The sequence below is a fragment of the Microcebus murinus genome, chromosome 13 (assembly GCF_040939455.1).
Source record: "Microcebus murinus isolate Inina chromosome 13, M.murinus_Inina_mat1.0, whole genome shotgun sequence".
NCBI classification, from domain to species: domain Eukaryota; kingdom Metazoa; phylum Chordata; class Mammalia; order Primates; family Cheirogaleidae; genus Microcebus; species Microcebus murinus.
Window position 1 is genome coordinate 83,386,461 of NC_134116.1, and position 27,452 is coordinate 83,413,912.

The following is a 27,452-nucleotide window of genomic DNA, read 5'->3' on the forward strand; positions in this document are numbered from 1 at the left end:
GCATTAGAATAGAATAGAAAACAGATGCCCATTAACAAAAGGCATTATTTTGAGCTCTGTAAAACCTCAAGAGTTTCAAAATCATGTATTTGCACGTGCTCCTTTAGTACAGTTATTTTCTTGAGCAACTTCCAATTATGAATTATCTACATACTTCTGTGGGCAAACATCATTTATAGGTGTAACATAGAACAGCTACAGTATATACAAAAACTAAACTATGTGACCTGATACTACCTCCACTTTCATTATGGTTTGGTGGACGCCATTCACATAGGATCATTTTATATTTGTTTGCTCACTGTCTGAAACATACCTATTTATCTCCATCGCATAAGCTGTTAAAGGATGCACTTACCATTATTAATCTCTCAGAAGATTTTACTCCTAAAATACGCTTAATCTTAAGAAATATCTAACTTCTGATATTTATTTACAAACCATTTATATTAACTCCCACTGTTATTAATGCTGCACCTAGTCTAATATCTACCGTAGTTTTTGTTAGGATCTGCTAACATTTTTCTTTTACAAACTAAGCTAACTACCAGAGTGTTGAAACCCTCTGGTTCACAGATACTACATCCTTTTTATCACAATTAGATGGTTAGAATTTTTTATTTATTACTTACAAATACTAAAAATCTCCATATAAAAACAAATATTTACCACAATGAAAAAATTCCAAACTTCTCATGAAAACCTAAAATGTACTTTGGGCAATGACCTGGGGTGGAGAGAACAGTCAGAAAGCTGTTCCCCCAACACAGAAAAGAGAAGAGCCGAGATACATGTGTGGCGTAGGAAGGGGAGTCCTCTTTCCGTATGAAGAATCAGTGCCATTTCTATGTGTGGCTATCTTCTCTTACATACAGCCACAAACTAACGCCAACAGGAACACTTACTGATGAACATGGACCATTTATTGATCACTTGTGTTTTTACACATCATAAAAATGTCAAAGTAAACCATGACTTATGTAGCCTCCCCACCTCTACCGAAATAAATTGCCCCAATAAAGTGAACCAACATAGTTATGTCAATTGTAAAAATGAAAAGAATAACTGAAGAAAAATTAGCTCAAATAGGATTCTCAAATTGAGAAAAATGTACACACTAACACAATTTAACGTAATGCACTCTTTGTGGAATTCTATCTTCAAGTTATACTCTCAGTACATACAATTTAATAAAAATAATTCTTACACTCTCAGAGCAGACCAAATAAAAACACTTCATTACCTTTAGAAAAAAATCATGTATTAGGTGTAGCATCAGTTAGAGACCATTAAAACCAAAAAATATTGCTGGTAAAATTTTGAAACAGGAGCCATAAAATTTTAGAGAAATGAATTCAGTATAAAACAGAAAATGTACTTACAGAATCTATGAGGTTTCTACTTTGCTAATAAATTATCAACACTTTTGAAATTTTCTGTTTGGATCAAAAATATTTATTTTTCAAAACAGATATGCACACAAACAAAATTGCTTTCCCGATAATACTCTTATAATTTAAGTTTTTCTTTTCTTTTTTTTGAGACAGAGTCTCACTCTGTTGCCCGGGCTAGAGTGTCATGGCATCAGGCTAGTTCACAGTAAACTCAAACTCCTTGGCTTGAGCAGTCCTTCTGCCTCAGCCTCCCTAGTAGCTGGGCCTACAGGCATGCGCCACCATGCCTGGCTAAGTTTCTTTTTCTGTATATTTTTAGTTGGCCAATTAATTTCTTTATATTTTTTTAGTAGAGACTGAGACTCGCTCTTGCGCAGGCCTGTTTCGAACTCCTGATCTTGAACAATCCGCCAACCTAGGCTTCCCAGAGTGCTAGGATTACAGATGTGAACCACCATGCCCAGCCTCAACTTAAGTTTTTCTTTAGCATGAGATAATTCTCTATTTGATTCCATGTAAATGAAAAATAAAAGTATCTATCTGTTTTGCAGACCAGAGTGACCTACATGTTCAAAGAAAAATGTAGGATGTAATATTGCTGATAATCACTGAAGATTCAGAAATGTGTGGATTTTAATTATACTCTCTTAAACCTTTAATTATAACCAGTATAATGACCTTTTAGCTATATAAGCAATAAAAATATAAACTATATAAATAATATCCTTAAAATTATTTGCACTTTAAAGCCCAGTGGAATAAAATTAACTAGAGATGTTATTCTACTATATTCCCAAATAGTGTATTGCTACCATCTGGTACCTACAACCTTGAGTAAGGGGGGGATAGGTTTATGTTTGTGTCATGGTAATCCTTGGTTTTCCACAATAGTCTTAACAAGTAAAACCAATTTTGTTCTATTAAAAGAAATTAAGTTGACAATACTGCCTTAAAAAGCCATTCCAAAATCTATATTTTATTACCAGAATTACCTTAATGGAACTGGTAAAACAATTTACTTGTAAAATTCAAAAGAGGTCTAATTATAATGGAGAAGAATATCACGCTGCACACCTACCTCTGACATCACTTACATCGCTCTCACAGGCCAATCACAGAGGTTCTCCAGCTAGACTCTCCACCCATCTTACATCTCAGTGCCCATAATATTCCTCAGAAGAGCGGATTAATGATTCCCACCTAATATAAGAACTTTTCATAGTTTGGATGCAGCCAAACTTGATGTTTTTACAGAACCTCTAATGAAGATGTATCATAAAGTAATTTGCATCAATATTTAATTTTCAAAAATACAAAATTTTTAATGCAAAACAGTATTTTCCATGTAAGCGTAACTCACCATGAATCCATCTCCTTTTAAACATACACACACATAAATTTTCTATGTATTTTTCTTCCGAATATTCTCTATAACAAATACTCTGCTTTTCAGTATACTCTGAGTATACTGGAGACTTACTTCCACCAGAAACCCTCTCATGTTTATTGAGAATTGATTTTTTTTTTTTTTTGAGACAGAGTCTCGCTTTGTTGCCTAGGCTAGAGTGAGTGCCGTGGCGTCAGCCTAGCTCACAGCAACCTCAAACTCCTGGACTCAAGCAATCCTTCTGCCTCAGCCTCCCGAGTAGCTGGGACTACAGGCATGAGCCACCATGCCCGGCTAATTTTTTCTATATATATTAGTTGGCCAATTAGTTTCTATTTATAGTAGAGACAGGGTCTCGCTCTTGCTCAGGCTGGTTTTGAACTCCTGACCTCGAGCAATCCGCCCGCCTCGGCCTCCCAGAGAGCTAGGATTACAGGCGTGAGCCAGAGAATTGATTTTTGATTAAATAATTTTTCACATTGTGGCATCTGTAAAATATGTTTTAGTATAAACTCTGGTGTTTTCTAAGATGTGCTTTTCTTTTTTTTTTTTTTGAGACAGAGTCTCGCTTTGTTGTCAAGGCTAGAGTGAGTGCCGTGGCGTCAGCCTAGCTAACAGCAACCTCAAACTCCTGGGCTCGAGTGATCCTTCTGCCTCAGCCTCCCAAGTAGCTGGGACTACAGGCATGCACCACCATGCCCGGCTAATTTTTTATATATATATATATCAGTTGGCCAATTAATTTCTTTCTATTTATAGTAGAGACGGGGTCTCGCTCTTGCTCAGGCTGGTTTTGAACTCCTGACCTTGAGCAATCCGCCCGCCTCGGCCTCCCAGAGAGCTAGGATTACAGGCGTGAGCCACCGCGCCCGGCCTAAGATGTGCTTTTCGAATAAATGTTTTTCGGCATTTGTAGAGTTTCTCACCACTCCAAATTCAGTGACTCTAAATAAAGTATGAGCAATTGATGGAAGGTTTTATTCCATCATTAATTATTCTATGCGCAATAAGATCTCTGATGAAAGTATGCTCCACACCACTCTTTAAAGCTGTACTATTTTTTGCCAGTATGCTCTCATGCTAAGACTTTTCCTTTCTGATATTTTTACAGTTGTACATTTATGTCACTGTTACCCAGCATGACTGTCCGATATTGAAAAATGTATAACCAGTTAGTTATTAAGGGCTCTCCCATGTTGTTTACCTTTCTAGGATTCTGCTCATGTATAATTTTCTCATGTATAGTAAGGTAAAAGCATCGGGTAAAGCCTTTGCGACATTGTTCATGTTTGTAGGGTTCCTCTATTGTATGTATTATCTTATGAATGGAAAACCTTGAGCAGTATTTAAGGACAATGCTGCATTCTTAACATTTGTAGGATTTCCTCATGTATGAATTCCTTTATGTTGAGAAAGGTATTAGTACTCTTTAAAGGTTCTGTCATATCCTTAACATTTGTAGGGTTGCTCTCCAGTGTGATTTCTCCTATGCATACTAAGTTGTGAGAAACAATGAAAGTCTTTGCCACATTCTTCACATTTTGGAGGGTTTCTCTCCAGTATGAATTCTTTTATGTATGGAAAGGTGTGAGTACAGTTTAAAGGCAGTGTCACATTGCTCACATTTATAGGTTTTCTCTCCAGTATGAATTCTGTTATGGTCAGAAAGGTGTGCAGACTTTTTAAAGGCTTTGCCACATTCCTCACATTTGTAGGGTTTCTCTCCAGTATGAATTCTCTTGTGTGCAGTAAGGGATGAAGAGAATGTAAATGCTTTGCCACATTCTTCACATTTGTAGGGTTTCTCTCCAGTGTGAACTCTTTTATGTTTAGAAAGGTAGGAGTACTGATTAAAGGCTCTGCCACATTCTTCACATTTGTAGGGTTTCTCTCCAGTATGAATTGTCTTGTGTGCAGTAAGGGATGAAGAGAATGTAAATGCTTTGCCACATTCTTCACATTTGTAGGGTTTCTCTCCAGTGTGAACTCTTTTATGTTTAGAAAGGTAGGAGTACTGATTAAAGGCTCTGCCACATTCTTCACATTTGTAGGGTTTCTCTCCAGTATGCATTCTTTTATGTACATAAAGATGTGGAACCTGTGTAAAGGCTTTGCCACATTCCTCACATTTGTAGGGTTTCTCTCCAGTATGAATTCTCTTGTGTGCAGTAAGGGATGAATAGAACTTAAATGCTTTGCCACATTCTTCACATTTGTAGGGTTTCTCTCCAGTATGAATTCTTTTATGTCTAGAAAGATAGGAGTACTGTTTAAAGGCTCTGTCACATTCTTCACATTTGTAAGGCATCTCTCCAGTATGAATTCTTTTATGTCTAGAAAGGTAGGAGTACTGTTTAAAGGTTCTGTCACATTCTTCACATTTGTAGGGTTTCTCTCCAGTATGAATTATTTTATGCACATAAAGATGTGCTACCTGTTTAAAGGCTTTTCCACATTCCTCACATTTGTAGGGTTTCTCTCCAGGATGAATTCTCTTATGCACACTAAATTCTGAGAACCTATTAAAGTGTTTTCCACATAATTTACATTTATAGGGTTTCTTTCCAGTATGAATTCTTTTGTGTGCAAAAAGGGATGAGTACCATTTAAAGGCTCTGTCACATTCTTCACATTTGTAGCATTTTTCTCCAGTATGAACTTTCTTATGCATAGTAAGTCGTGAGAACCAATTAAAGCCTTTGCCACATTCTTCACATTTGTAGGGTTTCACTCCAGTATGAATTGTTTTGTGTGCAGTAAGGTATGAGGGCCAATGAAAGGCTTTGCCACATTCTTCACATTTGTAGGGTTTGTCTCTAGTATGAATTCTCTTATGCACACTAAATTCTGATAACCAATTAAAGTGTTTGCCACAGAAATGACATTTGTAGGATTTCTTTCCAGTATGAATTCTTTTGTGTGCAAACAGGGATGAGTACCATTTAAAGGCTCTGTCACATTCTTCACATTTGTAGCGCTTCTCTCCAGTATGAACTTTCTTATGCATAGTAAGTCTTGAGAACCAATTAAAGCCTTTGCCACATTTTTCACATTGGTAGGGTTTCACTCCAGTATGAATTGTTTTGTGTGCAGTAAGGTATGAGGGCCAATGAAAGGCTTTGCCACATTCTTCACATTTGTAGGGTTTCACTCCAGTATGAATTGTTTTGTGTGCAGTAAGGTATGAGGGCCAACGAAAGGCTTTGCCACATTCTTCACATTGGTAGGGTTTTTCTCTTGTCTCAATTCTCTTATGTTTAGTCAAGGATGAGTGCCAGTTAAAAGACTGGCCACATTTTTCACATTGGGGAGGTTCCTCTCCAGTATGAACTGTGTTATTATTAGAAAGGCTTGAACAGCATTTAAGTACTTTCCCACATTGTTTACATTTGTAAGGTCTCTCTCCATTATGAATGTTCTTATGTTCCATAATATGTGAGCATTGGTTAAAGCTATCCCCACATTCTTTACCTATAAAAGGGTTCACAGTATGTCCCATCTTGTATCTATTTAGAGTTGAGAATTTTGTCAAGACATTCAAACATTCATTACGCTGTAATATTTTGGTGTGGGCAGTTGCTGAACATTGGTTAAGTCCATTATAACATCCTTTCTCCTCCTTTAACTCACTCACGCTTTCCCAGTCTCTCATTAACTTTAAATTGTCAAGGCCACAGCTTCCATATCTTCTCAGTACCATTTTTTGAAATGAAACATTTATCCCTTCCTCTGGCAAATGGTGTTGGGTGAAATCAGAAGACATATCTGAAAGAAATTTAAAAAATAACAAATAATCCACTTATGTCTTTTCTTAATCAGATTAATATATATTTGAATTTTAACATGATAAATTATACCAAGCACATTAGCAAGTAGGCATAATACAATATAAAGGCCCCAATTCTCTTTCAGATAAATAACTAAATAAAATTAGGCTCAACAAATTGCCTTGGAGGGAATTCTAATTTCCAGGTTACAGTTCACAGCACATGAGGTGAGCACAACGCCGAGAGCCACACAGAGGAGATAGAAAAGGCTGTTATATGTACCCACCATGGCCTTTCTTACTTAATGCAGAACGGTGAACATAAAAGTAAATTCCCAAACCTCAGTTTCTCTCTCAAAAGAGAAAGAATATAGTGACAGTTGTGACCACCCTTCTGGCTTCTGGGGGCCCTTACAAAGACTGTTTTCTATCTACTGTAACACACAGTGATTGAAAGTATGGTGCTATTATTTGAAGGAAAGACTGTGTATTCAGAAACCAAAGGTAAAAGATTCTTAAAGCAGCATAGGAACTTCAATACCACAGAGAGGGAACAAGTGTAGCAAATCATGACAGGCTCTTCCAAAGAACTGTGGGAAAATTGCTTTAACTGGAAAATAAACACAAAATTACAAAGAAGAAACATCTTCAGAACAGATTTGATGCTTCTTGTATCTGTAATATAGTGAAGTGTTTTCAAAGTTTCCTAAGAAAAACATACTTGATAAAGTTTGTTAAAGCTGACTTTTTATTAATCCTCAAATATCAACAAAAGAATACAACACATAGAATCAGAAATAAACAACAAAGGAATCGAAAAGTATTAATTACCAGAAAAAAAAATATATATACATCTTGGCTGGGCCCAGCAGCTCACACCTCCAACACTGGCACTCTGGGAGGCCAAGGTGGAAGGATCACCTGAGGTTGGGAGTTTGAGATTAGGCTGAACAAGAGTAAGACCCTGTCTCTACTAAGAATAAAAATCTTGGGGCACACTGGTAGTCCGCCTACTTGGGAGGATGAGGCAGGAGAATTGCTTGAGCTCAGGAATTTGAGGTTGCAGTGGGCTATGATGATGCCCCTACACTCAAGCCAGGGTGACAGAGCAAGATTGTCTCTAAAATTAAAGAAACATAAAAAAATAAAATAAGGCCGAGGCGGGCGGATTGCTCAAAGTCAGGAGTTCAAAACCAGCCTGAGTGAGACCCCGTCTCTGGTGGTGCATGCCTGTAGTCCCAGCTACTCGGGAAGCTGAGGCAGGATTGCTTGAGCCCAGGAGTTTGAGGTTGCTGTGAGCTAGGCTGACGCCACCGCACTCACTCTAGCCTGAGCAACAAAGCGAGACTCTGTCTCAAACAAATAAATAAAATAAATAAATAAATAAATAAAATAAACAAATAACCATGTCAGTGATGGCTAACTAATCACATAGGAACAATACTAATAAACGGAATCAGGTAAATGAGAATAGCAATGAAAACTAAAATCATAAAAAGAAATGAATTATCTAGCTAAAGCATATGATAATAAATGACTGAGAAATTTTCTAATGTAAGAATAAAGATATAAAAAAAATAAACAAGCTCAATATACTTCAGCTAGGAGAAACAACAAGGGACCCATAAGGAAGGCAGATTATAAGCAAGGTTTTGAAAGTCTCACACAAAAAGAGAATCTTCAATGCATGAGGACAAAAATGATGTGTCAGTTGCTAAAAGAATAAAAACTTCAAAGCAGAAACACTGTATCCAGGAAAACTGCCCATTTAAATAAACAAAACTGCTGGGGGCTGATTCTGGTGTGATGCCTTATACTAATCATTCACTATAGTCTGTAATGTACGTGTGCTGCCTGACGCAGCGGTAGTCAGCATTTTCTTCAGACACGGTTGCTGCCTTGTGACTTGATAATAAGAGGCCTGAGTTGTTGCACATAGCAAATGCTCCCAACTCCCACATGGAGGGCCCTTAGGGTGGGAGTCTGGAGGCCGTGAGAACAAGAACAGGAAGAACTCTCCCAAGGACTGGCCCCCATTGATGGTTGGTAGTCAGTGATGGGTAAGACTCCCCATGGAGGGGCGACCTAAGATAGCACAACCGTGGGGGCCAGGAAGGAGCCAACACCTGGGATTGAGACAAGAAGCACTTCAAACAGCTGCATTGTTTTATGTTGCCTATCTCAGCCTTGGCTTTTGAGCTCTGTCTGGCACCTTAACTTTAGTAACCGTTTTGAGGTCTGAGACCATGGGAAATTGTTCCCTTTCGAAACAACTCTGGAATTGGCTGATATCGCTGCTATGCTCAGATGCTCACGTACAAGGAACTAACCTTGGGTCTGGGGGGTATAAAAATAAAGCGACCGGTGCATTGGTCACTCGAGTCATTGTCATGTCCATGTGTGTCTGTGTCATTATTTTATGTTCTGTGTCATCCCTTATCCTGTAATCGGGCCACATCACAAAACTAAACAGTTATCAAGATAATCAGATTCTCAAAAACTTTATCACCATTAGACCTGCCCCACAAAACAACACCAAAGAGAGCCCTTTGCATTGAAAATAAAACAAAACAAATGCATAGAAAAATAAATAACTCTCTTGGAGAAATACAAAAGTACACTTAAGTAAAATTCGGTAGTAGTATAATCATGGTAGAGACAACACTTTTAGTCATGCTCTAAAAGTTGAAGACAAAAACATAAAGATACCACTAAACCTCTGTTAATGGGTATACAATGTAAAAAGATATAACTGGTGATATCAATAGCAAAGTTGAAGGAATAAGTAACCAGGAAGAATTTTTATGTACAACTAAAGTTAAGATGTTTCCAGTTTAAATATATTCTTGTAAGTATTACGTATTCACTGTGATAACAACAGTACCTATGGAGATACACTAAAATGATAAGAAATGAGTCAAAGCATGGCCCTAGAAATCACAAGACACAAAGAGAAAGAAACGGTGCCTAATAGCTACAAGATTCAAAATAATAAGATGGTAATAGTAAGTCCTTCCCTTTCAGACAATTATATAAATATTCATGCGCTGTACTTCACAATGAAAAGAGAAAGGACATACCTAAAAATTATACAAGCCACATACAACAGACCCATAGCCAACATCATACTGAATGGGGAAAAATTGAAAGCATTCCCACTTAGACGTGGAACCAGGCAAGGCTGCCCACTACCTCCACTTTTATTCAACATAGTGCTGGAAGTCCTGGCTGTAACAACCAGACATGAAAGTGAAATGAAAGGTATCCAAATTGGGGCAGAAGAGATCAAACTTTCACTGTTTGCTCATGATATTATATTTAGAAAATCCCAAAGATTCAACAAAGAAACTCCTGGAATTGATGAATGTAGTAAAGTCTCAGGATACAAAATCAATACACAGAAATCAGAGCCATTCATATACGCCAACAACAATCTAATTGAGAACCAGATCAAAGATAGTTCTCTATTAATACATGCACAATATAAAATAATATAATCTTTCACATTAATAACAAAGTGGGGGGTGTAAACAGGTCTGCATTCTTTAATTCAAATGAAATTACTATCAGACTGAACTACATTTTTTCTAACTTTAAGATGCTTCTGTACTCTCCATTTGCCCAGGTGTCCAAAAAGAAACTCTCTATAGATGTTATGAAAAACAAAATGAAAACGAATCAAAGCAAGTAATACAAAAGCAATAAAATGAAGCCATTAAGAAAACAAATGGGGGTAAAATGGACACAAGAACTAGAGAGTAATTTCGTTTCTTTCAGCAATTACTTTATATAAATGGATTAAATTCCTTAATATAAAAAAGATAGTATGGCTGAATGGATTAAGAATAAATGAGTGTTAGCTTGTCCGAAGGTAGAGAGTTATCTCATTTGATTGTTCACAATCAGTTACAGATTAAACTCCTCTTCTACTACTTTTGCCCTTCTTAGTACTGCACTTGACTAGTCATTAATAAAAACAGTAAAAAGATTTAAAGATACTTTAGAAAATAAAAGAAGAAAAAATGAGTTTCTATAATATTCTGTCTATAAGAGACTCATCTTAGCTCTAAGCTGTCAAATAGGCTGAAAATAAAAGAAAAAAATAGATTCCATTAAAACAGTAACTGCAAGTAGGCTCACTGGGCATAATTATATTAGAGAAAATATACTTTAGGTTGAGATCCGGTGTCTCATGCCTGTAATCCTAAGACTCTGGGACGCTGAGGCAGGACAATCTCTTGAGCTCTGGAATTTTGAGGGCCAGCATGAGCAAGAGTGAGACCCTCTCTCTACTAAAAACATAAAAATAAGGATGCCACCATGATATGTGTCTACAGCCTCAGCTACCTGGGAGGCTGAGGAAGGATATCACTTGAGCTGAGGAGTTTGAGGCTGCAGTTAGCTAGATGATGCCACAGTACTCTAGTCATAGTGGCACAGCAAGACTATCTCCCAAAAAAAAAACAAAACAAAAAAAAAACACTTTTGCTCAAAAGTGTCATGAGAAACAAAGATTGATATTACAAAATGATACAATGAGTTCATTTACAGATATCTATAACAGTAAAATATATATGTAGGGGTGGGTGCACGTTAATCTAAAAACACATGTATAGGTTACATATATCATATGTGTTGTATAATATATACATCACATGTATATAATAATAGTAGAGATTTCAAATATATGAAACAAATATTGGCAGAAGTGAAAGAAGAAATACATGGCAACACGGTCATTGTTTAAGAGCCCACTTTCAATAATGAATACAAAAATCAAATAGAAGCTCAATAATAAAACAGAAAACTCAAATGGCATTATACACCGATTAAACCTAATAGACATGTAAAAAACTCTAAAGCCAAAAGCATGAAAATATACATTATTTTCAATTACACATTGTATCTTGTATTAGAACACATCAAGTCTAATCAAATTTAAGATGACTGAAATCACACAGTGCATGCTTTGTGACCAAAATGAAATGAAACTAGAAATGAAAAGCAGAAGAAAACCTGGCAAACCAAAAAAGATGTGGACATTAAACATACTATTCAACATATTCTTGCTCAACAATCGGATTCCTTGATGTTACTAACGTGCCAGTAATACCCACAGTGATAGACAAATTCAATGTAACCTCTATCAAAATCCCAATGGCACCTTTCATTGCAAAAGTATTTCAAAAATTCTAAAATTTACTTCGAAACTATGGCTAACCAAATACCGTTCACAAAGAAGAACCAAGATACTACTTCCCGATCTCAAAAAGTATTACAGTCCTACAAAAATGAAAGCAATATGATACTGGCATAAAGACAGACAAACAGGGGCGGGCCGGCTGGCTGGAAAGGTGGCGGCGCGATCCCTGGGCGCAGCCGCTGCCACGAAGCGCACCTGGGGCGTCCGGGCTGCTGGGTCCAGCGCGGAGGCCGGGCCGTGAGCGCGTCGCCCTGCCTCCCTCGCCATGGCGCGGCTGGCGGACTACTTCGTGCAGGTGGTGTTTGGGCCGCAGGAGTGGGCAAGGCCAGGGCCAGATTCTGCAGCGCTTCCCGGAGAAGGACTGGGAGGACAACCCCTTCCCCCAGGGGATCCAGCTGTTTTGCCAGCCCAGCGGGTGGCAGCTGTGTCCTGAGAGGAATCCACCGGACCTTCTTTGTTGCTGTCCTCACGGACATCAACTCCGAGTGACACTACTGCGCCCGTCTGACCTTCTGGGAGCTGGCGGAGCCCATACAGGAAGCAGCGTGCTGAGGACACCACGGAGAGGGAGGAGGCGGTGGATGAGGAAGGCCGGGAGAGGCTGTCGCCCACAGCGCCCGCCCCGGCCAGCCTGCTGTTTGCTCCGAAGACACTGGTGCTGGTGTCACAACTGGACCACGTGGAGGTGCTCAGGAACAGCCTGGGTCTCATCTGGAGAATGTGATTGGGAACCTGTTGACGTGCACTGTGCCCCTGGCTGGGGGCTCACAGCTTGTCTGTCTGCTCCCTGCCTTGTGCTGTCGTGAGCTAGGTGTGTCTAACTGTGTCTCTCTGCCCGTCTGTCCTGTGCAGCTAACTCTCAACTCCTGTTGAGGAAGGAGCAAGAACCATCTCTCTGGGGGCTGGTGACCAGCAGGTCATACAGACCCCACTGGCCGACTCGCTGCCAGTCAACTGCTGCAGCATGGCCCTGCTCTTCCGCCAGCTGGGCATCACCAACGTGCTGTCTTTGTTCTGTGCCGCCCTCACGGAGCACAAGGTCCTCTTCCTGTCTCGGAGCTACCAGCGACTCTCAGACGCCTGCCGGGGCCTCCTGGCATTGTTGTTCCTTCTCAGATACAGCTTCACCTTTGTGCCCATCCTGCCGGCCCAGCTGCTCGAGGTCCTCAGCACACCCAAGCCGTTCCTCAACGGGGTCCACGCCGCCTTCCAGGCAGAGACCCAGGAGCTGCTGGACATGATAGTTGTGGATCTTGATGGAGGCACGGTGACAGTCCTCGAGTGTGTGCACATTCCACCTCTGCCGGAGCCACTGCAGAGCCAGACGCAGTGTTCTGAGCATGGTCCTGGACCCAGAGCTCGAGCTGGCCGACCTCGCCTTCCCCCCACCTGCGACGTCCACCTCCTCCCTGAAGATGGAGGACAAGGAGCTGCGCGCCGTCTTCCTGCAGCTCTTCGCACAGCTGCTTCAGGGCTACCGCTGGTGCCTGCACGTGGTGCGCATCCACCCAGAGCCCGTCATCCGCTTCCACAAGGCAGCCTTCCTGGGCCAGCGAGGGCTGCTGGAAGACGACTTCCTGATAAAGGTGCTGGAGGGCACCTTCGCCGGCTGTGTCGGAGCGGGGCGTCCCATACCGCCCCACGGACCTGTTTGATGAGCTGGTGGCCCATGAGGTGGCGCGGATACGGCCAACGAGAACCACCCCCAGCGCGTGCTGCGCCTCGTCCAGGAGCTGGCAGAGCAAAGAACGAGAACCCGTACCCCGCCGTGACGATGCACAAGGCGCAGAGGCCGGGCGAGGCCAGCCACCTGGCCGCGCACCCCAGCCCTTCCCACGGCTGGATGAGGGCACCGTGCAGTGGATTGTGGACCAGGCCGCTGCCAAAATGCAGGGCGGGCCCCCGCCAGCCATGAAGGCAGAGAGGAGGACCACGGTGCCCTCTGGGCCCCCCATGGCTGCCATCCTGGAGTGCTGTGGCGGGCTGCAGGCCAACAGCGCCCACTGGCTGGAGGTTGTGCGCAACTGCATCTCCTACGTGTTTGCGGGGAAGATGCTGGAGGCCAAGAAGCTGCTTCCGGCTGTGCTGAGGGCCTTGAAGGGGTGAGCTAGCCGCCGCTGCCTCATATAGGAGCTGCACCTGCACGTGCAGCAGAACCGTGCAGTCCTTGACCACCAGCAGTTCGACTTCGTCATCCGTATGATGAACTACTCCCTGTAGGACTGCACCTCTTGCATGAGCATGGCATCGCAGCCGCCCTGCTGCCCCTGGTCACGGCCTTCTGCCGGAAGCTGAGCCCGGGGGGTGACGCAGTTTGCATACAGCTGTGTGCAGGAGCACATGGTATGGAGAAGGCTGCAGTTCTGGGAGGCCATGTTCTATGGGGACGTGCAGACCCACATCCGAACCCTCTATCTGGAGACCGCTGAGGACCCAGTCCCCTCCCAGGAGGTTGGGGAGGCACCTTCCCAGGAGGACGAGCGCTCTGCCCTGGACGTGGCTTCTGAGTAGCGGCGCCTGTGGCTGACCATGAGCCGTGAGAAGCAGCAGGAGCTGGTGCAGAAGGAGGAGAGCATGGGGTTCAGCCAGGCCATCCACTACGCCAACCACATGAGCTACCTCTTGCTGGCCCTGGACAGCAGCAAGAGCCGCCTGCTGCGGGAGTGCGTGGGGCTGGGCGACCCGGAGAGCGCCAGCAACAGCCTGGTCACCAACAGCATGGCGGGCAGCTTGGCCGAGAGCTACGACACAGAGAGCGGCTTCGAGGATGCGGAGACCTGCGACGTGGCCGGGGCTGTGGTCCACTTCATCAACCGCTTTGTGGACAAAGTCTGCACAGAGAGCGGGGTCACCAGCGACCACCTCAAGGGGCTGCATGTCATGGTGCCAGACATCGTCCAGATGCACAAAGAGACCCTGGAGGCCGTGCACCGAGAGAGCAAGAGGCTGCCCCCGTCCAGAAGCCCAAGCTGCTGCGGCTGCGCCTGCTGCCTGGGGAGGAGTGTGTGCTGGACGGTCTGCGAGTCTCTCTGCTGCCCGACGGGCGAGAGGAGGGCACCCGTGGCAATGGCGGGGGCCCTGCCCTGCTCCCAGCCAAGGGCACCGTCTTCTTCACCACGTACTGCGTCACCTTCACTGGGATGCCCGCTGACCTGCTGGTGTGGGAGCAGGTGGTGGTCTGCTCCTTCCCGGTGGCCGCGCTGACCACGGAGAAGCGCATCAGCGTGCAGATGCACGTGGACCAGCTCCTGCAGGACGGGAGCTGCGCTCCTGCACGTTCCAGGTGCTCAAAATGGCCTTTGAAGAGGAGGTGGGGTCTGACAGTGCCGAGCTCTTCCGGAAGCAGCTGCATAAGCTGCGGTACCCACCGGATATCAGGAACACCTTCGAATTCACTCTGAGCTCTGCCCACCCCCTGGCCGGCCATCCCGGACCACCAAGGACAAGGTCCCTCTCTTAGAACCTTGTTGCAGAACCTGATGAAGAACGCCAAGAAGACCATCGAGCGGCAGTACGTCACCCGCAAGAAGTACAACCCCCCCAGCTGGGAGCACCGGGGTCAGCCGCCCCGAGGACCAGGAGGATGAGATCTCAGTGTCAGAGGAGCTGGAGCCCAGCACGCTGACCCCGTCCTCAGCCCTGAAGCCCTCAGACCGCATGACCATGAGCAACCTGGTGTAGAGGGCTTGTTGCCGAGACTACCAGCGCCTCGGCCTGGGCACCCTGAACAGCAGTCTGAGCCGGGCCAAGACCGAGCCCTTCCGTGTCTCCACAGTCAACCGCATGTACGCCATCTGCCGCAGCTACCCAGGGCTGCTGATCGTGCCCAGAGTGTCCAGGACAATGCCCTGCAGCGCGCGTCTCGCTGCTACCACCAGAACCGCTTCCCTGTGGTCTGCTGGCGCAGTGGGCGTTCCAAGGCTGTGCTGCTGCGCTCTGGGGGCCTGCACGGCAAAGGCGTTGTTGGCCTCTTGAAAACCCAGAACACGCCTTCTCCAGGCCAGTCCCAGGCAGACTCCAGCAGTCTGGAGCAGAAGTACCTGCAGGCCGTGGTCAGCTCCATGCCCCACTATGCCAACGCGTTAGGAGGCAACACGCTCAGCGGCTTCTCCTTGGCCCACATGGGCAGTCACGCGCCCAGCCCCAGAGCCAGGGCCACCACGCTGTGCAACCCCATGGCAGCCTCGGCCTCCCGACGGACAGCGCCCCGAGGAAAGTGGGGCAGTGTCCGGGCCAGTGGGTGCAGCAGTGGGCTCAGTGCCAACGTGGGCTCCCCCCCAGGCCAATGGGGCCCCCTCTGATCCAGGCTTTTTGCGACCCCAGCATGCAGCACTCTACTTCATTAGGGACAAAGCCCAGCTCAGGGTGTGCGGCCAGACCCCTTGAAGCAGTGGGAGCTGGTGCCCATTGAGGTGTTTGAGGCAAGGCAGGTGAAGGCCAGCTTCAAGAAGCTGCTGAAGGCGTGTGTCCCAGGCTGCCCAGCCGCTGAGCCCAGCCCGGCTTCTTTCCTACGCTTGCTGGAGGACTCGGAGTGGCTGACTCAGATCCACAAGCTGCTGCAGGTGTCGGTACTGGTGGTGGAGCTCCTGGACTCGGGCTCCTCCGTCCTGGTGAGCCTGGAGGACGGCTAGGAAATCACCACCCAGGTGGTGTCCCTGGTGCAGCTGCTCCCAGACCCCTTCTACCGCACGCTGGAGGGCTTCACCTGCTGGTGGACAGGAGTGGCTGTCCTTCGGGCACCGCTTCAGCCACCGCGGGGCCCACACCCTCGCTGGGCAGCGCAGAGGCTTCACACCCGTGTTCCTGCAGTTCCTGGACTGTGTGCACCAGATCCACCTGCAGTTCCCCATGGAGTTTGAGTTCAGCCAGTTCTACCTCAAGTTCCTTGGCTACCACCACGTGTCCCGCCGTTTCCGGACCCTCCTGCTCAACTCTGACTATGAGCGCATCGAGCTGGGGCTGCTGTACGAGAAGGGGGAGCGCAGGGGCCAGCTGGCGTGCAGCTCTGTGTGGGAGTATGTGGACTGGCTCAGCAAGAGGAGATCCGTGTTCTACAACTACATGTATGCGCCTGAGGACACAGAGGTCCTGCAGCCCTATAGCAACGTGTCCAACTTGAAGGTGTGGGACTTTTACACTGGGGAGACGCTGGCTGAGGGGCCCCCTTACGACTGGGAACTGGCCCAGGGGCCCCCCGAGTCCCCAGAGGAGGAACGGCCTGATGGAGGTGCTCCCCAGAGCAGGCGCCGTGTAGTGTGGCCCTGCTACGATAGCTGTCCCCGAGCCCAGCCCGACGCCATCTCACGCCTGCTGGAGGAGCTGCAGCGGTTAGAGACAGAGCTGGGCTGACCCTCTGAGCGCTGGAAGGACACCTGGGACCGGGTGAAGGCTGCACAGCGCCTCGAATGCCGGCCAGATGTACATGGCACCCCCAGCTCCCTCCTAGTGTCCAGCGTGCCCCACCACCGCCGCTCGCTGGGTGTCTACCTGCAGGAGGGGCCTGTGGGCTCCACCCTGAGTCTCAGCCTGGACAGCAACCAGAGCAGCGGCTCGACAGCATCTAGCTCCCGCCACGCTGCCCGACGCAGCACCAGCACCCTGTATAGCCAGTTCCAGACAGCTGAGAGTGAGAACAGGTCCTATGAAGGTACCTTGTACAAGAAGGGGGCCTTCATGAAGCCGTGGAAGGCCTGCTGGTTCGTGCTGGACAAGACCAAGCACCAGCTGCGCTACTACAACCACCTGTGGACACAGAGTGCAAGGGGGTCATCGACCTGGCGGAGGTAGAGGCTGTGGCACCAGGCGCACCCACCATGGGCGCCCCGTAGACTGTGGACGAGAAGGCCTTCTTTGACATGAAGACGGCACATCGCGTTTACAACTTCTGTGCCCAGGATGTGCCCTCAGCCCAGCAGTGGGTGGACCGGATTCAGATCTGCCTGTCAGACGCCTGAGCTCCCCGGCCCCACTCGGGCTGCTCTGCTTCCAGTTGTTACAGACCACTAGGGGTGGGCAGGGCTGCCCCGGCCATGTTTATAGCTCCGGCCCTCGACAGTATTGAGGCCCCAATCTCCAGCACTTGTGTGTACAGCCCCTGCTCCCTGCCCCGCCAGCTCTAACTTATTTTGGCATCTTGGCTGAGCACCGTGCTGGGAGGTGGCCATGGTACAGCCCAAGATGGGCCTGTAAACAGTCCAGCACCATCAGCATGCTGGCCCCGGCTGGCTGGCCGCAGGTGAATTGTTTCTAGAACGAGAGTCTATATAAAGAAAAAACTAACAAACAAACAAAAAAAAGGGCAGATAAACAGATTACAAAACAGAATAGAGAAGCCCCAAAATAAAATGTTATGTAAAGGATCAAACCATCTTTCACAGGGAGACCATGAACACCCAATGGAAATAAAGAGAGTATCCTCAACAAATGGTGTTGACAACGGGGTATCTATATGAAAAAAATTGAAGTTGGACTAATCCCTTGCGCCACATAAAAAATATATTAGGCCGGGCGTGGTGGCTCACGTCTGTAATCCTAGCACTCTGGGAGGCCGAGGCAGGTGGACTGCTTGAGGTCAGGAGTTCAAAACCAGCCTGAGCAAGAGCGAGAACCCGTCTCTACTAAAAATAGAGAGAAATTAATTGGCCAACTAATATATATAGAAAAAGTTAGCCAGGCATAGTGGCGCATGCCTGTAGTCCCAGCTACTCGGGAGGCTGAGGCAGAAAGATTGCTTGAGCCCAGGAGACTGAGGTTGCTGTGAGCTAGGCTGATGCCATGGCACTCACTCTAGCCTGGGCATCAAAGCAAGACTCCCTCTCAAAAAAATATATATATATTTTAAATGGCTTAAACATTTAAAATGTAACAAATATAAGTAATAAAACTCTTACTCTACATATAGGAAAAAGATCATGACATTAGTCTTAGCAAAAGATCATGACATTAGTCTTAGCATTGTTGCTTTGGATATGACATCAAATGCAGAAGCAAATGAACAGAACAGTGGGACTAAATCATATTTCAGAATTCCTGCTCATCACAGAAAACATTCAGCTGAGTGAACATGCCACCTAACAAATGGGTGAAAATATCTGTAAGTCCTACATATGATAGGAGTTAACATTCAGAATACATAAACTGAAATTTAACAAGTGAATAACTCAATTAAAAAATGAACAAAGAATTGAACTGACATATTCCCAAAGGTATACAAGTGTGCAACAAACATTTGAAAGGATACTCATCATTATGAAATCTGAGAGAAATGCAATGCAAAGTCACAGTTAAATTTCACCTCACACTCAGAATAGGCAATATAAAAAACAGTTTGTCAAAGATGCAGAGGAATGTTCTCTAAATACAGATGGGAATAAATGATGAAGACACTATGACAAATATATGAAGATTACTCAAACCATTAGAAATAAAAAGTAACATATGACCCAGAAATCCCAATCCTGGGCATCTATCCCAAGTACGCAGTGCAGAAGCTAGAGATGGTGCACACCCATGTTCACTGCACTATTATTCACATGTGAGAGGCATAAGTAACCCAGATGTCCCTCAACTGATGAACAGATAAAACAAATGTGACACATAAAGACAATGGAATACTATTCAGCCTTACAAATAAAAATCTTTGGCCAGGTGTGGTGACTCATGCCTGTAATTTTACTACTTTGGGAGGCCAAGGTAGGAGGACTGCATAAGGCCAGTAGTTTAAGACCAGCCTGAGCAAAACATTGAAACTGTGTTTTTTCAAAAATAGAAATGTTAGCTGGGCATTATAGTGTGTGCCTGCAGTCCCAGGTACTCTGGAGCCTGAGGCAGGAGGACCACTTAAATCCAGGTGTTTGAGGTTGCAGTGAGCTATGATATCACTGCATTATACCACAGGAGACAGAGTGACACCATGAATTAAAGGAAAAAGGAAAGGAAAGGAAAAGAAAGGAGGAGAGAGAGTATGAGTGAAAAAGCAAGCAAGCAAGAGAAAGAATGAACGAAAGAAAGAAAACATTGCCAAATTCTGTAAGGACAAGCCAGCACACTATGCTGTGAACTGACACTAGCTGGTAACAACGTGAGTGCAGGATCGCACTGCACAGGACGTATTCTAAGCAGTCAAATCTAGAAACTGAAGGAGCGCGAGCTTTCCCAAGGGCTGAGACAGGCTAAATAAAACGGGCAGTTGTTACAGGCAGTGAGTGTTCGTTTTGAAACATGTAATACTTTTAGAGGTCTTGAGCACGACAACAAAAACATACCTACCGCTCATGAGACGTACACTTAAGAAGACTAAAGCCGGTAAGTTTTATGTTACGTTTTTAACAAGTTTTTTAGAAAGATAACTAGCCTAGGTGTGTCTTTTAAAAATCACCTTTTCTTTTAACAGCAGGCGGCACACGTAGGAGTGTGACGGTCGCCAACGTGAAGGGCCCACCGACCGCGGGCAAACGGGCGGCGCAGCCCCGTCCCCGGACCCGCACCAAGCGCCACGGCCGCTCCTCTCCTGGCGTCTCCCCCAGCCCCTCGCTGCTCCGCGACCCTCTCCCGCGGGACCGACCCCGGCGCGCACCCAGACTGTCGTGACCGCGCCCACAGCACGGGGACCGAAACCGGCCGGGAAAGGAGCGTGCAGAATAGTCGGAGACACCTGGGGTAGTTTACGGGGACAAACACCCACATGTCATTTCTGATATACTTGGTGCATTCGTATTTTATTTGACCTAACATGGACTTAGAAGTGTTGCAATTTCATCCGAAATTTTAATACAAAACTGAAACCAAACACACAAAAACCCCGATGTCTAAAAAACAAACATAGTGATATGGACTGCAAAAGAAGAACAAAAGAAATGCTGAGACATAAAATTCTGTGTGAAACATTGCTTTACCAGTAAAAATGATTTTTTTCCGGATAACTACAATGTTCAACTGTGACTACATTTTGTGCAGACATTTTGAATCACTGGCATGCTACATATGGTAACAAAATTTCACAGAAAATGTATTACAATCATTAGTAAAAATATCTAATCAGAAAATTTTAGTCATCATTTAAAAATATTAAAGATAATTTTATATTATTGTTCTGTTGATGCTATTCTTATAAAAATGAAAAATCCTCTAATTCAATCTTTGGCAGCAAAGAAAAACTTATATTTGAAAATAAAGTAAAAACATCAATTTTGTAAAATATGGTAAGAGTCACTGCTATGTAAAATAAACATGTGAGGATATGTTATAATTTAGATATAGGTTGAAAAAAGTGGATGAAAATTCTCCCAAACAAGTACCAACCAGGCCCAACCCAGCTTAGCTTCCGAGATCAGACAAGAATAGGTGCTTACAGGGTGGGATGGCCATAGATGTAAATTATAATGATTCCTTTTTGCCTGCAGTAAACTGAAATTTTCAAGTAAATATGGGATACCTATGAATTATCTAATTTACCTCTTACATAATGTGAAATTCTACCTTACAGTTCTGAATTTTTGAATGAGAATTTATAGAAAGTGTAATATAGAACAAAATAGAAAGTGAAAACATACAGAGTGTTAAATCAGCAAGATGGTAGAAGAAAAGCCCCCTGCTTTTTATCTCCCCCCATAGCAACCAACATTTGCCAGCCACCTATGAGAAAAGTGCCTTTAAGACAGCCCAGCACAGTGGCTCACACCTGTGACCTTGCCTACTAAGAGGTCTTAGGTGAGAGGATCATTTCAGTCTAGCAATTAGAGATGAGCCTAGCAGACACAGTGAGACCACATCTAAAAAGTGCTTTTATGAGAGCTTCAGGATCCAGAGAGAAGGTTGTAAAACCCTGAGAAAGCCCTGGACCAAGGAGGGTCATTTTAATAGGAAAGGTTGTAATTCGTGTGGCAAACGTGGGAAACCCTGGTCTTGGCTAGAGAACAGCAACTGGCCCACTCAACTTGGTGCCACTGAGAGTTATGAAGTGACTATGTAGGCACCTCCCACTTCTCCCAGTCATGGCCTGGAGTGGTGCTGCCTATCCAGAGACCTGAGAAGACATGACCATTTGTGGTCATGGAAAAGTCCTACAGAACTTAATACTCACTGTGGCCTCTGAAGCACTTCGGTGACTCAGTTCCATCCCTCTTGGCCACAGTCCTTGGCCATCATTCCCACCAAGGGACCCAGGCAGTGACCTGGGGCAAACTTCTCACATCCTCAGTGGGAGCCACACTCACCCATACACCTGATATCAGGCCCACCCTAGGCAGACCCAACCGCAAGTGTCTCCCCTACAGATCAATGTCCGGAAGGCAATCCAGTCGGTTCATGAATAAGACAGGATTCACAGCTACCCAAGCCCCTGGTAACAGGTCCACACTAAAGGCCGACCTCTCTGCATGCCCAGCATCAGAATGTGACCCAGCTGCAACCCCTTAGTCTGCAGACCCAGAGGAGATCCATCAGCCTGGGTACCCAAGAAGGGAAGACCTTTACCTGCTGGAACTGGCTTAAAAAAAGCGGTGTTAACTCTTTCAGATGCATAGAGGAAAATTCAAGTTATATTGTGCCCATTTTCAATGCTTCTATTATAACATAGTATTGAAAATACTACCCAGAACTACTAGACAAGAAAATGAAAAACAAACATCTGTCCAAATAGAATACAAAGAAGTTACAATGTCACTGTTTGTAGATAACATAACCTTATATGCAGAAAACCATAAATGGTATACAAAGAAATTGTTTAAAGTAAAATATTCACTCAATAAATGAGCAGAATAGTAAATTAACATATAGCCGGGCACAGTGGCTCATGCCTGTAATCCTAGTTCTCTGGGAGGCTGAGGCGGGCAGATCCTTTGAGCTCAGGAGTTTGAAACCAACCTGAGCAAGAGCCAGACCCCATCTCTACTGTAAATAGAAAGAAATTAATTGGCCAACTAATATATATATAGAAAAAATTAGCCGGGCATGGTGGCGCATGCCTGTAGTCCCAGCTACTTAGGAGGCTGAGGCAGAAGGATCGCTTGAGCCCAGGAGTTTGAGGTTGCTGTGAGCCAGGCTGACGCCATGGCACTCACTCTAGCCTGGGCAACAAAGTGAGACTCTGTCTCAAAAAAAAAAAAAAAAATCAACATACAAATAACAGTGCTTCCATACATTTAACAACAAACTAATAAAAAAGTGAAAAACATCACATTTATGAAAGCAGCAAGATATTAAATTTTTAGCAATAAATTTGGCCACAGAGGAAAAAAGGCTTTATATTTCAAAATATAAGATATTGATGAGGGATATAAATAAATGTAAAAATAGATACAAATAAATGTAAAAATAGCTTGTGTATATGGATTGGAAGAATGAATACTGTTCAAGAACTATATTAACCAAAGTGATCTATAGCTTCAATAAATGCCCTAACAAAATTCCAATAGAATTTCCCACAAAAATAAAATAGTCTAAAATTTTTATAGAAGAACAATATACTTTGAATAACCAAAGTAATCTTGAGTAAGAACAAAGGTAGGAGAATGATACTTTCTGATGTCAAACCACATTTAAAAACTATATTATATTAAAAAACCATAATACTGTGTATATTAGATATGACACAACAACCAATGGAACAAAATAGACAGCTTAGAAATAAATCCATGCCTACAAGGTCAACCAATCTTTGACAAGAGCAGTAAAATACACAATGTAGAACATATAGTTTTCAATAATTGGTGCTAGAAAAATTGGATATCCATAACAAAAGAATAAAATTAGACCACTTTTCCTATATCATCCCACAATATTAACTTAAAATAAACTTATGTAAAACATGAATTCTTAAAAATATGAAAAGAAAACATAAGAAAAACCTTCTTGATATTGATGTTTGTAATGGATTTCTTGGATATAACACCAAAAGTGTAAAAAAAGAAGCAAATATAAGGAAGTTGGGCTGCATCAAACCAAAAAGCTTCTACACAGCAAACAATAAAATAAGAAAACTTAAGGAATGGGAGAAAACATCTGTAAACCATATAGCTTATATGAGGTTAATATCCAAATTATCTTAGAAACTCAGACAAATTAAAGGAAAATGCAGTAATAATAATAACAACTCATTTAAAACTAGGCATAAGACTGAATAGGTATGTTCTCAATAAAAACACACAAATGGCCAACAGATATGTGAAAATGTGGTCAACATCACCAATCATCAGGGAAATGCAAATCAAAATCATGATGCACTATTAGTTCATACCTGTTAGGATGGCTAATATCAAAAAAGACAAGTTTTGACAAGGATGCGAAGAAAGGGAAATCCTGTACACTATGGATGAGGTGTAAATTGGTAGATTCATTATGAAAACAAGTATGGAGGTTCTTTAAAAAAAAAAAAAAAGACAATTCAGCAAGCCAACTTCCGTGTGTATAACCAAAGGAAATAAAATCAATTTCCAATAAATATTAATATATGCACTCCCATGTTCACTGCACCATTATTCACAATTGTCAAGACATGGAAAGAACCTAAATGTTTTGGATTGCTGAATGAATAAAGAAATAGGATGTACATAGATATATACATATATATATGCATACACACAATAGATCATTCGGTCATAAATAGATTTTTCAGCCAGTTCAATAATATAGATGCACATGCAAGACATTATGGTAACTGAAATATGCCAGGAAAAGATAGACAAATACTACATGATCTCCCTCACATGGGAACCTAAAAGGTTGTACTCATAGAAGCAGAAAGTATACAGGTGTTTGCCACGGCCTAAGGTGGGAGAAAATGGAGATGTTGTCACATGGAGATGGAGTCACATGGTGGCTCACGCCTGTAATCCTAGCACTCTGGGAGTCTGAGGCGGGCGGATTGCTCCAGGTCAGAGGTTCTAAACCAGCCTGAGCAAGAGCAAGAACCCATCTCTCTTATAAATAGAAAGAAATTAATTGGCCAACTAATATATATAGAAAAAATTAGCCAGACATGGTGGCACATGCCTGTAGTCCCAGCTACTCGGGAGGCTGAGGCAGCAGGATTGCTTGAACCCAGGAGATTGAGGTTGCTGTGAGCTAGGCTGATGCCATGCCACTCACTCTAGCCTGGGCAACAAAGCGAGACTGTCTAAAAAAAAAAAAAAAAAATTTGCTAATGACCTTAAGTATTCTGACAACCAAGAAAACAAAACAAAACAAAACAATACTGTCAAGTGTTAGATATGTTAACATGATTAATCATTTTACAATGTATACATATATCAAGTCATTACACTGTATACAATAATTATATAATTATACTTTTATTTGTAAAAAAAAGTCCGTATCACACACAAACAAACATATACACATATTTATGTGTGTGCATATATGCATCCACACATATAAATATGAATGGCACAGTCCCATTGAGCTTCATACTAAACAAGAGAAACTCATAAAATGATAGATATCAAAAAATAAGGTAACAAGGGGGAGGCTGACACATGCTCAACGCTGTTCTAAGCTTCCCAATGACACTGAATTAAGAAATATGCAGAGTATCTTAAACTTTACTAAGGTTGAGAAAAGTTGGCATAAAAAGTTTAATTTACTAATCAGAGTTCGCACTGGAACCAGAATTTAGAAGTAAAATAACTTCTCATTTTATTGTATATATGGAGATACTTAGTGTTTGATAATGTTACTGAGAACCAATTTGTATAGAATCACATGTAATACTTCCACAGGATAGGAAACCATAAAGCAGAAAACATAAAACCTCTGCTTGTGGTGTTGCAGAATTTCTACACCAAATACCGATATCACCACTACACTCACACATTGCAGACAGATGCAAAAAGGGAAATTAAATAGTGGTTTAACATAGAGTTTCTCAAAACATACATAGATATTCCCATGTCCTGAGTAGCAGTGGATGAGGAGTCAGATAGATCCTGCAGTCCCTTATTAGCCATGAACAAGACTTGGGTTTTCACTGTAACCTCAAAGGGAGATCACTGAAGGGAAACTCAAGTCCTTAGATACTTTAAGAACAAGAAACACGGATGGCCCATATGTGAGAACAAGACAAAGAAAAAGACCAATGGAAAGCGACTGCAGACCCAAAGAATCCTCTGAAGACCAGACTGACCTGCGTGGCGGTGACAGCCCAGGACTGCTGACACAGACTTAGACTGGGGTTGTGGCATCTAAGGATTGAACTGGGTGACAAACACGGACGGGTCGCGGTGGGGGTTAGTTGTTGTGGGTCTAATGTTTTTGGGATGGAGACCTACAGCTGTACTTACCGCCCCGAACCTCCACCAACCCCATAACCTTACATGGGTCTAAAGATTACTGTATAATGGTGTTAGTGTTCCAAAAAATAATATACCACACTGAAGAGACAATGTATGAGGCCATAGTAGGGCGAAGAGTCACCAACCTAATTTTTGAAAGAAAAAGAGAGCCCTTCACAGCCATAACCCTGGCTACTCTTTTTTGCTTAGGGGCAATAGGAGCAGGAACTAGTATCTCTTCTCTGGCAATGCAGCAAAGAGGGTTTAATACTCTAAGGGCAGCTGTTGATAAAAATATTGTAAGGATAGAAGATTCAATCTCACACCTAAAAAAAGTCACTAACCTCTCTATCCGAGGTAGTGCTCCAGAACCAGAGGGGGTTAGATCTAGTATTCCTCCAGCAAGGAGAACTATGTGCTACCCTCAAAGAAGAATGCTGTTTCTATGCAGACCATACGGGAGTTGTTAGAGAATCTATGGCTAAGGTCAGAGAAGGGCTTGCCTGCCGCAAACCAGAATACCAGTAGCAAACAGGCTGGTTTGAGTCCTGGTTTAACAGTTCCCCTTGGTTAACTGCGCTGATATCTACCCTACTAGGCCCACTCATTATATCACTCTTAGTCCTCACGTTTGGGTCTTGTGTAGTTAATAGACTAGTAACATTTGTAAAATAACGGATACACACTGTCCAGCTACTAGTATTACAACAATATCAGCAGCTATGGTCAAGTGCTATAGAACTAGAGCACCTAAGAGACCTTGAGGACGAGCAAGAGTGCTCGTGTGCTACCTAGAGAAAGGGGGGAATGTAGGGCAGAGGAAGGGCAGAGGAATTTTTCCAATTGTCGGGAATTTACTTGGGTGGGGCAATGAGCTAACTGCAAACCTTTGCTTGTGGTCACTGCTTGCTTGCTACACCACTGTATGGGGAATTATGGGATGAGGTCATTGGAACACGGGCGACTGGCCCATCAGGCAATAGAGGGCAACCAACCCGCCAGTTATTTCAAAAGGCAATAGTGGGCAAACAATCATTTTAAAGGTCAACGCATGATCCACGCGTGATCAGCTTGTGTGCAGCTTGTGCACCATGGGGATAAAAGGCATGCCGTTGTTCTGGTCGGGGTCCTTGCCTGCAAGAGTGGCCACTGCGTTGGTGCTCTGGGGCTTGGACCCTGGCTAGCCAGAAAATAAACCTCCACTTGTGTGATCGCAAAAAAAAAAAAAAAAAAAAAGAACAAGAAACACGGATGCCCATATGTGAGAACAAGACAAAGAAACACAGGCTGCTCAGAAACCCTTTGCATTGGAGAAGAGTTTCCCAGAAGAGTTTCCCAAACACATTTTAAGGTCTGGCTTCCTCCTTGACCTTTGGACCTCACACCTGTGTCATCCCCTTCCCTCACTTCCACATACCTTCGTGTTCTGCTACTG

General features: G+C 43.7%; 1 protein-coding gene and 1 pseudogene across 1 annotated transcript in view; one reads left to right on the forward strand and one right to left on the reverse strand.

Moving 5' to 3' along the window:
* LOC105871915 (KRAB domain-containing protein 5-like) overlaps positions 1–27,452 on the reverse strand; it is a 162,572-nt gene that overhangs the window by 90,654 nt on the left and 44,466 nt on the right. The window lies entirely within an intron of this gene.
* On the forward strand, positions 12,016–17,740 carry LOC105871918 (myotubularin-related protein 5-like; annotated as a pseudogene).